This window comes from Arachis duranensis, chromosome 10 (genome assembly GCF_000817695.3).
Source record: "Arachis duranensis cultivar V14167 chromosome 10, aradu.V14167.gnm2.J7QH, whole genome shotgun sequence".
Lineage (NCBI taxonomy): Eukaryota > Viridiplantae > Streptophyta > Magnoliopsida > Fabales > Fabaceae > Arachis > Arachis duranensis.
The window spans coordinates 96495516-96505918 of NC_029781.3; positions in this window are offsets into that span (position 1 = coordinate 96495516).

The following is a 10403-nucleotide window of genomic DNA, read 5'->3' on the forward strand; positions in this document are numbered from 1 at the left end:
AGTGCTTAGAGGACCAGATGTTGGAAAATAAAGTGATGTGGGAGCTGGTGAAGGAATCAGGTGCTGTGTTGTACAATGAGGAAGACGACATAATGGCAATTTTTCAGGCTCAGAATGAAGAAATAGCACAGAGGAGAAAATTGGCGAAACAAAAGGCGAATATGAGACGATGCAGACCCAAAACTAAAAAATAGGTGTGTACTAATAGTTCTAAATGACTTTTAGTTCTTGGAATGTTAGGGGGTTACAGGGTGACGGGAAGATGAGAATGGTGAAGGATTTAAAAAACAAACATTACTTGAGTATGGTAGGTTTGATTGAGACTAAAAAACAGGTTGTGACGAGACTTGACGTTGAAAGGATTTGGGGGTATGTTGGGGCTGGATGGGAATATGTAGGGTCGGATGGTGCATCCGATGGTCTCTTGATGATATGGGATAAAATATTTTTTAAAGTGAATAACTGCTATAAAGGGGGAAGGTGGTTATGTGTGGAAGGTGTCTTGTTAAAAAATAATTTCAACTGTACTTTTTTCTTGGTCTATGGTGCACATAGTAGAGAAGAGAAGAGTCATGTGTGGGAGGAGTTGAGTTACATTGCTGGGTTGTGTCAGGTCCTCTGCTGTTTCATGGGGGACTTTAATGAGATAGTGAATGTGAAGGAACGGAAAGGCACTATTAGTTTACCTCTGTCTGCAGAAGAATTCAAGATTTGGATTCAAGACATGCACTTCGTGGATCTGCCGCTTACAGATCGCAAGTTTACATGGTTCCGAAGCCGTTCATGCAGTCGAATTGATAGAGCTATGGTTAGTATAGAATGGTTGGAAGAGTTTTCTAAGACTCGGTTAAGAGGCGGTCCTAGGGGCCTGTCAGATCACTGTCCTATTATTGTGGAAGATAAAATGATGAAGGGTGGTCCTAGGCCTTTTCGGAGCCTTGATTCGTGGTTTACACATGAAGGCCTTCTTAGAATGGTTAAGGAGGAATGGAGAGGTCTAGAGGAGTTGCAATTTACAGATCAGTTGAAGGCGTGAACAGGTCCTTTGGGAACGTGGCATAAGGCCAACTTTAGTGAGATGGACAAGAAGATCTTGAAATTTGAGGAAGAGATAAAAAAAGGTTGATGATTTGGTAAGTAATGGAGTGTATGATGAAACCATCGAGGCTAGAAGGAAGGCGTTAGTTACTTGTTGTAAGAAGTGGTACGCGAGGAAAGAAATCTACTGGAAGCAAATGTCTCGGTCTCGGCAAGCAAATGAAATGGACAGAAACACAAGGTACTTCTACAATATAGCGTTGGCAAGAAGGAGGAATAATCAGATTGATACCCTAATAGTGAATGGTAGACTGGTAAGGAACCAAGTTAGAATAAAAATAGCTATTAGAGAATTTTATAAGGATCTGTATCACCAGGAGAGTTATCCTTTGTTGGGGTTCAAAGATGGTCTAGTGGAGAGGATAAATGAGGAAGAATTTATGACCTTAGAGGTAATGCCATCGGCTGAGAAAATTAGAGAGGCAGTGTAGAACTGTGAGTCATCAAAGGCGCTAGGCTGTGATGGGTACAACATGAATTTCATATAGAGGTGCTGGGATGAGATTGGGGCTGAATTTACGACAGCTGTGATGGGGTTCTTTCAAACGTCCAGGCTACCGGCAGGTTCCAATATTACATGGGTTGCGCTGGCTCCTAAGTTTATTGGTGCGAAGGAGATTAAAGACCTCAGACCTATTAGTATAGTTGGCTGTGTGTATAAGGTTATTTCGAAAGTATTAGTTAGGAGGATGAGAGCAGTGATGCCAGGGTTGGTAGAGGAGACTCATAGTGCTTTTGTGAAGGGTAGGAAAATTCATGATGGGCCTTTCATAGCGTGTGAAATAGCGCACTGGCTTAAAAGGAGAAAAAAGGAGGTAGCCATTATCAAGTTAGATTTCCAAAAAGCATATGACAGAGTCAAGTGGAGCTTTGTAGATATTGTGCTGCAAAAGATGGGGTTTGGGAACAGGTGGCGGGTGTGGGTTATGGAGTATGTGACCACAGCTTCTATGTCGATCTTGATCAATGGTTCATCATCAAAACCGTTTAAAATGGAAAGGGGCTTGAGACAAGGTGACCCACTTTTTCTATTCTTGTTTGTGCTAGTTATGGATGTTCTACATCGAATGGTTGGTGAGGCAGTCAAGAACGGACGTATTTCTCCTTTGGTAGTTGGTTGAGACTGGGTGGAGCTATCACACCTGCAGTTTGCTGATGATACTATTCTGTTTTGCCCACCAGAAGATAAGACTATGAAGAATTACAAGCGGTTGCTGCGATGGTTTGAGTTGATGTCAAGGCTCAGTATCAACTTCAAAAAGTCCAGTTTGATTCCAATCAATTGTGAGGAGCAGTGGGTACAAAATATGTGTAGGCTGTGGGGTTGTAAGGAAGATACTCTCCATGTTAAATACATTGGAGTCCCCTTAGGAGCTAATCCGAGGCTGGTTAAGACCTGGAAGCCTATCATCGACAAGGTGAAAGAGAAACTAAGCCTTTGGAAAGCCAAGGTGCTAAGCAAAGCGGAGAAGTTGGTGCTCATCAAATCAGTCTTGAACAGCTTACTAGTGTATTATTTAAGCTTATATAAGATGCCGCAGGCAGTTGCTAAGAAGTTGATTTCTTTACAGAGAAGATTCCTATGGAGTAAGGAGGATGGGAGGAATGGTATGTCATTGGTAAGATAGGAGTTAGTGCAGGCCCCTAAGAACTTAGGTGGGTTGGGGATTGGAGATGCTATGATTAGAAACACTGTACTGTTGTTTAAGTGGTGGTGGCATTTTGCTAAGGAAGAGTGCCTGTTTTGGAAGAAGGTGGTCTGTTCCTGTAATGATCTGAGGCCGAATGAGTTACTGTTCACTCAAGTGCTGCCTTCTAGAGGAGGCCCATGGAAGGATATTTGCCATCTACAAATTAAGGAGCAGCATATAAGGGATAAGATGATTACAGGCCTGGCTATCGAGCTTGGTGATGGACGACAGACTCGATTTTGGGAGGATGTTTGGTTACATTGTGGATCCTTGAAAGATCAGTTTCCAGGCTCTTCTCTGTTTCAAACTAATGTGGTTTGGCTATTGGGGATTGTGAGTTTTGGGATGGGTTAGAGTGGGTTTGGAACTTCCGATGGAGACAAGAGCTTTTTCAGTGGGAGTTTGACCTTCTGGGTCAGTTACATGAGGCGTTGAGACTGGTCAGACTAGTGATTAATAGGGAGGATAGAGTTGTGTGGAAATATGATAGACTTGGTATTTTTTTGACTAACTCCTTTGTGCAGGTGCTAAAAAAAGGAATGCTACCAGAGGATGTAACCAACTATAGTTTTACGAAGTCCATCTGGAAAGGTTTGGTTCCACCAAGAGTGGAGTTGTTTGCTTGGTTTGTCTTGGTAGGCAGGGTGAATACCAAGGAATGGCTCAGTTGGTTCGGGATTATTAGCCAGGATGATAAGAGTTGTGTTTTATGTTCTAAGGATGTTGAGCAGGTCCATCACTTATTCTTTGGCTGTGATTTTGCTTGGTTGGTGTGGAGTGCATGGTTATATGTGTTTGGCCGGCTCTGGTTTTTTATGGGGTTGATGAAGGACCATTTCCTAAGTTGGACGGATGAGCCGCGTAGGAAAGAGGATCGAAAGCAGCGTTTGAGGTTTTTCTGTGCGATCATTTGGCACATTTGGTTGGAAAAGAATAGGAGGATATTTCAGAATCAAAATAGAGGCGTAAAAGACATCATCCACATGACCATGCTTAGCTGCGACGAGTGGAGAGGTACCCATTCCTAGTGTTGTTGATGCCTATGCCGGAGATGACATGCGAACTTCTTTTCTTTTGGTTTTGGTACTTTTTGGAGTTGCCTATCTAGTTGTGTTGTTTGATGCTATATGCTCCACTTTAATGTGTTGAGCTTTTTTGTTTTTTAAAAAAAAAACTCATAAAACTAACGAGGAAAACAAAATAATGAAAGGAAACACTCAAGACATACAACATTAAGAGAAAAATCTTACAACATACCAATAACCACTGATTAGACAACCGAAGATAGTGCGATTGAAGAACCTAAAACAGATGCATTGAATTTTTGGATTTTGGAGAAAAAGATATCAGAACAAAAAATGGAGAGAATCGTTAATCTTGCTGAACTGAAAGGTGTGACATTGAATTCATTCAATTGAATTTAAAAAAATAGTGGCCAACAACACATGTATTTTCATTGACTAATAAGCTCAAATCAGAATTCAAGTCAATATCAATTTTCAATAACAAGTGATTTGAAAATAGGGGCAAAATGCATATGAAAGTACACACTTAAATATTCTTCTACTAACATTTTCTCTAATTTCAGTTTTTATATTTTTTTTATCAATTTTTTTTTTGGTTACTAACTTTTTAATTAATTTCACAGTAGGATATGTGTTTTTTTATATATATATTGAAACTGGATTTTAGCCCACACACAATATGACATTTGATAACCCTTACTACACATGATGACAATAAGCCCACTTTCTATCATTTTCTTCTTCGAATTTATTATTTATTATTTAATTTAAAATCTAACTAATTGTCCACTTCAATCATAAAGTCCTGGTATGCTTTTATCCTTTCTTTATCAAAGTCCATGACAATGTTGACTTGCAAGAACCAAAATCTTCTCACGTCTCCTTAAAATTGCCGACCTGAATGGGGATTGGTTGGCTTCACAACACTCCCAAGAGTCACCATCTGAAGGAAAATTCACCTGAATTTCCCCTTCTTGCCTGGATTTTAAATATTATGTTTTACTAACACGTGTTTTACTAACAAAAATATTTTTTATTATTAGATTCTTAAAATATGTCTTCAAAATAACTATAAACTACTAAAATAACTAATTATAAATGTTTATGAAACACCAGCAAAGATTTAGCTAAATAATTTTCTAAAGATATTTCAAAGAGTTAAAATAAAAATATTTTACTATATTATAACTTAAAAATAATATTATCACTCTTATCTTTTAGAATACCACTTTATACATACTCATTTATTATTTTTATACATTACATAAGTTTATAACAAATGAGTAATATTCTCAAAATGAGAGTAATAATACATATTTCCTAGAATGTAGGGTATAATAATTTTTCTGCTAGGTCACATGGACACTCAAAATATATGGTTACATGATGAAGTTGGACTCCACTTTTGGAAATGTGATCTGTTAGAATTTAGAAGGTTGTGAGTGGTTATAGTGATGGATAGAAAAAACACAGCTACCAAGTGATTTTGTGGTGAGCCTTTTCTTTTAGGAACCTTCTATGATGCTCACTATAAATTAGGGCCCACAAACGGGTCGAAGTCTATTAAGTCGTCTCATGTAATTTGTCGAAAAAAATGAGCTATGCAAAAAATTTAATTGTCATAATTAAAAAGTCGGTATAATTTGTACTGTTTAATTTGTGAGTTTTGATAAAACAGTAGGACGAACTTTTTTGACAAATTCGTTGTTTTTTTGTAATTGAAGATTTTTTAAGTTATAATTTAGATTATGTTTTATATTTAATTGATTAGAAACTTAAAGATGTTTAATTATATATTTTAGAGTGAAATTATATATATTATTTAATATCTAATGATTTGTTAATAAAAAAATTAATAGTAATAATAAAAAAAGAATTGGCGGGCTTCCGTCGTTAGGCGAGACGTGAGAGAAATTTAAAATCGTTTCACTATGTGGAACAGGACGGAACAGGCCAACCTATCAAATAATGGTTTTTGACGAAGTAGGACGGACTAGGCCGTTTGCAATCCCTATTATAGATAAAGACCATGATAATTCAAATTTTATGTTTAATAATTTGATTTGGTATTTTTACACTACAATTGTCTCAAATGATTTTTTAAAGATTCACTCAATTTAAGAAACTAAAATCAAATTTGAACTATGGTAAAAATGCTTAATCTGGCTGGCTAATCCAATGTGTGGAAATTTCTAAAACAAATATAGAAATTTGATAAATCTGTTTTTGTTTGTGTTTACTATCGTGTTTGGCAAGTCTTTCCACTCTACACACTATTCGTTATTCACAATGATCTAAAATAAAAAGAGGGTCTAATGTTCATGAATTTAAAATAAATGGAAGAAAAAGCAATTGAGAACTCTTATATCCTTTTACTAAATTATTAGAATTTATATATTTTGCAACAACATTACGATAGGATCACAAAGACAAAAGAATAACACAATGTCCCATAGGGTTTAAGGTGCTCTGCTAGAATTTTGGTACTTCTAGAAATTTTGAGTGAAAATTCTAATTTTGTATTTATATGTATTTTTACTCACTCAGATCAAGAAATGAGATTATAGACGGTGGAGGAGGGGATGATTATGAGAGGCAAAAGAAGAATGGAATGGTGATTTTTGATGATAGTGATATTCAAGAAAGATTGAAGGTATGTAGGAAGAGCCTGATGAGTCGCATTCTGACAGATAAATAATTTTTTATTGACACAATTGAACCTGCTATGTTCGCTATATGGAGATAACCTAAAGGTTTTTGTGTTACTGATCATGAAGACAACACCTTTCAGTTTTTTTTATAGAGAATAAGACCTGATTGATTCAGGTGAAGAAAGAAATTCCTGATTCCTTAAGAATTATATTGTCAATATACGAAGATGGAATAAAGAGATGAGCGTTGTTGCTGAAGAATTTTTCTTTATCCCGATATGGGTTCAACTTTGAGATCTCCCAGAGTACTGCAAAACAATTGAATTAGGAAGGAAAATTGGTCCTACGATTGGGGAGCTACTGGATGTCGGGGTGTTTGCGATGAAAGGGAAGGAATTAAGAATTGTGAAAGTTCAGATCAACCTTGATGTCACCTAAAAACTAAGGAAGGTCGTGATGATTGCAGGGCCAAATAGTAAAATTATGGAGATAGACCTGTAGCATGAGAGTATAGGATGTTTCTGCACATATTGTGGTAATCTAGGACATGAATTGAGAAGTTACAGCACCTTAATTGATGACACAGTTCAAGGAGAAACAATGGAGGAAGGTTGGGTGAGTGGTTGAAAGTGAAACAAACTGGTAAGAGGGTGACACACTTGAAATAAAACCATCAAGCAAATCAAGGTTCTAATTCAAGTGATTGGAGAAAAAAATTTAAGAAATCCTTACCAGTTAATTTTCTCAGAAGCATGGCAACTTTATCAAAGAAAGAAAAATAAAATCAGCAAGGCAATGAGGTAAATAAAGCTGCCAATAGTGAAGAGATTGTCGAGGTGGTTAATAGAAGTCCTCTAATGGAGATGCAATGTGTTAAGGAGGGAGAAGCAAACCGAGCTGCAGAACAGACAATGAATGTTGATGATAATTAATGCATTGTTAGCTCTACTAAAGATGGACAAGGAACAAATTTTGTGAAGTCAGAATAATAAGCAGATTGGAAGAACTCCTTGAAAAGTTGGTTCTAATAGCAAAAAATAAAAGCTTAAACACTTGATTAAGAAGGTTGATTATTATTCTCCAAATGCAGTGGGTGTTAATAGGAGGTTAGGGGAGGCAGAGGATGAAACTTGGTGGAGGAATGAAGACTTTGATGATTTGATTATGGCTGAACCGGGAGTGGGTACCAACCTGCAATTAGCACCCTAAGGCCAATGAAGATGATGATGTGGAACTATCAGAGTTTAGAAAATACCCTAACCGTTCACAACATCGAAGGGATTAAAAGTCCCATTCCTACGAAGTGTTGTTTATATGTGAGACAAAAAACAGTTATTTGTTTGTCAAGAGACAGTATGAGAAGGTTGGTTTCGGAGAAGCATTCTGTGTAAAACCACAAGGTGTGGCGGGTGGTCTAGTTTTGACATGAAATTCTAATACTCAGATAACAGTTATTGATTCAGGGAGTTTCTTCGTTCATTTTCATTGGTTGGACAAAGGGAAGAATATATTATGGGTTGTATTTGTTGTTCACCTTTACAGCGAAAAAAAACACCGTAATAACCAGTATTCAGAGATCCTTCAGTGAATTGAAGGTGCAGGGGAGCATTATTTACTGATTGGAGACTTCAATGCTATTGGGAGTCAGCAAGAGAAAGAGGGAAGCAAACAAAAATCAGCAAACTCTATAATAGGTTTCAATGAATTCATGGATGTCGGCAGCTTAAGGGATATTGTCTATGAAGGCTGTAAATTCACGTGGTCCAATAGGTAATTTAAAAAGAATTTAATCAGAAAAAGACTAGATAGATGTCTTATTTCTAATGGATGGTTGACAGTTTATCCTCATGCAAGAGTGATTCACTTAGAGAATGTAAGTTCTAACCATCGGTCAATTATTATTTAGTCTGACCAGCAGCTTAGGAGGCAGAAACGGCAGTTCATATTTCAAGAAAAGTAACGCGAATTAAAAGAGGTAAAATACATAATCAAAGAGGCTTGACAATTGAATACCACAGATTCAGTTATGCATATTTTATTCAGCAAGTTGAAAAATTGTCGCTATAAACTTGTTTAATGGCAATGTCCTATAACGGTCTAAGTTTTTACAACTAGAAGACATTTTGCTAGATTTTAATTTTTCAGCGATTAGTTTTATTTTGACAAGTCGGTTCTAAATTTCGAAAATAAAATAAATAACAATATAATATTATTATTATGTTGTTATTTTGTTTTACATGCTATAATTAAAATAGAATTTTGATAATAATATTATTATCGGGTTCGATATCCGTTGATATAAATAAATATCGGTATTTTTTGATGATCTTAGAATTGCCCATTATATATTTTTATTTATTATAATCATTATGTTACTAATGTCATTTATATTAGTAATTTATATATATTTATTTCTATATGTATTATTACTTGTATTTTAATATATTTATCTTTATAATTATCTATTTAAGATATTTATAATTTGAATCGCTAATTCAATAGCTTAATGCTATGACACTCAACCCCCTTCATTTAATGCTTTTGACACCTCATTACCATCATTAATTAATCATCATCTTATTTTTTTATTTGGTCACCAAACAAAAGAAAAGAAAGAGAACTTGAGAGAGAGAAGAACGTGATTCCATGGAACCAAAGAATTTCCAACTTTGATTTTCTTGAGTAATTCTAATAAAATTTTTTAATTCAATTAAAATGTTTGTACTTTCTTCCTATTCACGTTGACATCATTTTTTATTGGGAGAAATCAACGATAAATTTTTTTCCCAAGTTTGGATGATTCGGCCAGAGTGAAGAAAAGGTAGAGTAGCTGTTTTTTGACAATTTTTTTTAATTGTTCGATCATAAACTTTTTATGGAGTTTTGGTTGTTATGATTATCGTACGAAAATAGGATTTAATAATTTTGTAATAATTAAATGTGTTCTGAATGTATGATTGTTAATTTAAAGATTATTGCTTGAAATTAAATGTAAAATGACTGATATTAAAGTTTTTATTATCCTTTTTTTTTGGTCACGGAATTACTGAGCTATATTTTAAAACCTAACGTACAAAGCGTAATTGATATTGGTCAAAGACACGTGCCTGATTAATTTAAATATTGGAAATCAGGTATTCTATTCATATATATATATATATACGAGGAGAAATTAATGCAAGAGTGGAAATGAGAACTAAATAAATAAATTTTATTAATTTATATATAAATTTTTAAATATATAAATACAAATTATATTAATTTTTATATATAAAACCTTTAAAATATAAATATAAATTATTAGTAGTTAAATATACTAAAAAAATAATAATATTTTATGTTTCAGCTAAAAAAGACATATAAAGAACACCTCTGCAATTTGTACTGCAACAGTGGGACCCAAATTTCCAAAAATAAACTGTAAAATAAGTACAATAATGTAGATGTAGATAGGAAACTTTCAAGAAAACAACTAGCACTTACATGCCAGCTAAGCCTTGAACCACGCCTTCTTTTTATAGAATAAAATGAAAATCATATTGTGAATGAAAATTACATTTTGTCTCATCATAATAAAACAATTAAGTTTTAAATAAATACTAGAAAAAAAAATGAATCTCTCCTGCTCTTAATAACATTTTATGAATGTTTAAAAGTGCTTATAACATAAAAGATGTTTGTTTTGGGTAAAAATTATAATTTGATATGTTTAATACGTGTTTAAAAGTGATTAATATTTTATAGTTATTTAAATTAACACCCTCAACTCTTGTATTTTCTTTACTAAAAGTGTTGATACTCCTTGCATTTTTCTATTTTAGCTATTTATTCTTTTAACTATGATATACGTACCTAAAAAATTAATTATTAAATTAATTATAAATATAAAATAAATATTATTAAAACATAAAATTTATATTAAAAAAAATTAAACATCA